This window comes from Lepisosteus oculatus, chromosome 1 (genome assembly GCF_040954835.1).
Source record: "Lepisosteus oculatus isolate fLepOcu1 chromosome 1, fLepOcu1.hap2, whole genome shotgun sequence".
Taxonomy (NCBI): Eukaryota; Metazoa; Chordata; class Actinopteri; order Semionotiformes; family Lepisosteidae; genus Lepisosteus; species Lepisosteus oculatus.
The window spans coordinates 30,482,501-30,485,000 of record NC_090696.1 but is presented as its reverse complement, the minus strand read 5'-3'; the positions used below and the strand labels follow the sequence as shown (position 1 = coordinate 30,485,000).

Sequence of the window (2,500 nt, the reverse complement as noted above, 5' to 3'; positions counted from 1 at the left end):
CGGTCATCTCCAGAAGCCGCAAACACCCGAAATTCACCTCGGAGCGCGACTCAAACACCCAGCCAGCCGTGAGGTTGAGATGGCAGTGGACTTTGCGGCAGAGACCATGCCAGGTGAAGACACCGCAGGCATCTCAATCGTGCTCTGATCAAGTAGAGTTTTCCTCACCCAGCCCGAGAGCAGAGGCCTAGAAACTTAATTCCAGCCTTTTACTACCAGCTTTGAATGCCTAAAAATACAACAAAACCAACGATGATGATGCACGCATGGCAATGGACATAAACCTACTTCGAAGCGCTAAGCAGTGGTGCTGAGCCGTGGTCTCCTAAGAAGCGAGCTCCAAAATATGGAACGCTTCACGAATTTGCTTGTCATCCTTGCGCAGGGGCCATGCTAATCTTCTCTGTATCGTTCCAATTTTAGTATATGTGCTGCCGAAGCAAGCACAGCTAGTGGGGGCCAACAGGCCGTATATGTGCCACGGCACCTGGGAGGTGTTCCCTTCCGTGGTGTGAGTGGTGTGTGGGAGGGTAATTTAAGCTATGTCTTCCGTATCAAACTTTTACCATCTGAATTCACTCTTCACGCCTTTGTCATAAGTAGCTGACTATTCAGAGTTGGCGGTGTTTGTCAAGGCCCGAATTTTTGAAAAGACATAGCCCTCGGTATGATGCAGAGGAGCACCCTGGGAAATGTCTGCGGCATCTGATTCAGCACACAGCCATTGGACGGCAAATGGCTAGGGACGCAAAGGAGAAGGCGGGACTTCCCCTAAGCAAGCCAAGCTCTGAGGAAGGAGGGGGAAGGGAGCAAGTCACCGCTATGACCAAGGAACATAGAGTGACTGGCTGCCACGGTCATCTCCAGAAGCCGCAAACACCCGAAATTCACCTCGGAGCGCGACTCAAACACCCAGCCAGCCGTGAGGTTGAGATGGCAGTGGACTTTGCGGCAGAGACCATGCCAGGTGAAGACACCGCAGGCATCTCAATCGTGCTCTGATCAAGTAGAGTTTTCCTCACCCAGCCCGAGAGCAGAGGCCTAGAAACTTCATTCCAGCCTTTTACTACCAGCTTTGAATGCCTAAAAATACAACAAAACCAACGATGATGATGCACGCATGGCAATGGACATAAACCTACTTCGAAGCGCTAAGCAGTGGTGCTGAGCCGTGGTCTCCTAAGAAGCGAGCTCCAAAATATGGAACGCTTCACGAATTTGCGTGTCATCCTTGCGCAGGGGCCATGCTAATCTTCTCTGTATCGTTCCAATTTTAGTATATGTGTATATGGTATATATTAGTATATGGGGCCAACTGGCCGTATATGTGCCACAGCACCTGGGAGGTGTTCCCTTCCGTGGTGTGAGTGGTGTGTGGGAGGGTAATTTAAGCTATGTCTTCCGTATCAAACTTTTACCATCTGAATTCACTCTTCACGCCTTTGTCATAAGTAGCTGACTATTCAGAGTTGGCGGTGTTTGTCAAGGCCCGAATTTTTGAAAAGACATAGCCCTCGGTATGATGCAGAGGAGCACCCTGGGAAATGTCTGCGGCATCTGATTCAGCACACAGCCATTGGACGGCAAATGGCTAGGGACGCAAAGGAGAAGGCGGGACTTCCCCTAAGCAAGCCAAGCTCTGAGGAAGGAGGGGGAAGGGAGCAAGTCACCGCTATGACCAAGGAACATAGAGTGACTGGCTGCCACGGTCATCTCCAGAAGCCGCAAACACCCGAAATTCACCTCAGAGCGCGACTCAAGCACCCAGCCAGCCGTGAGGTTGAGATGGCAGTGGACTTTGCGGCAGAGACCATGCCAGGTGAAGACACCGCAGGCATCTCAATCGTGCTCTGATCAAGTAGAGTTTTCCTCACCCAGCCCGAGAGCAGAGGCCTAGAAACTTCATTCCAGCCTTTTACTACCAGCTTTGAATGCCTAAAAATACAACAAAACCAACGATGATGATGCACGCATGGCAATGGACATAAACCTACTTCGAAGCGCTAAGCAGTGGTGCTGAGCCGTGGTCTCCTAAGAAGCAGAGCGCGACTCAAGCACCCAGCCAGCTGGCCGTGAGGTTGAGATGGCAGTGGACTTTGCGGCAGAGACCATGCCAGGTGAAGACACCGCAGGCATCTCAATCGTGCTCTGATCAAGTAGAGTTTTCCTCACCCAGCCCGAGAGCAGAGGCCTAGAAACTTCATTCCAGCCCTTTACTACCAGCTTTGAATGCCTAAAAATACAACAAAACCAAAGATGATGATGCACACATGGCAATGGACATAAACCTACTTCGAAGCGCTAAGCAGTGGTGCTGAGCCGTGGTCTCCTAAGAAGCGAGCTCCAAAATATGGAACGCTTCACGAATTTGCGTGTCATCCTTGCGCAGGGGCCATGCTAATCTTCTCTGTATCGTTCCAATTTTAGTATATGTGCTGCCGAAGCAAGCACAGCTAGTGGGGGCCAACTGGCCGTATATGTGCCACGGCACCTGGGAGGT

General features: G+C 51.1%; 3 non-coding genes across 3 annotated transcripts; all 3 read right to left on the bottom strand.

Moving 5' to 3' along the window:
* Positions 1–340: 340 nt before the first annotated feature.
* Positions 341–447, bottom strand: LOC138241673 (U6 spliceosomal RNA). Its single transcript, XR_011190925.1, has one exon. It is a non-coding gene; the product is annotated as a U6 spliceosomal RNA (small nuclear RNA).
* A 747-nt stretch (positions 448–1,194) lies between these two features.
* Positions 1,195–1,299, bottom strand: LOC138241687 (U6 spliceosomal RNA). The gene has a single exon (XR_011190946.1). It is a non-coding gene; the product is annotated as a U6 spliceosomal RNA (small nuclear RNA).
* A 1,045-nt stretch (positions 1,300–2,344) lies between these two features.
* On the bottom strand, positions 2,345–2,451 carry LOC138241582 (U6 spliceosomal RNA). Its single transcript, XR_011190831.1, has one exon. It is a non-coding gene; the product is annotated as a U6 spliceosomal RNA (small nuclear RNA).
* Positions 2,452–2,500: the final 49 nt, after the last annotated feature.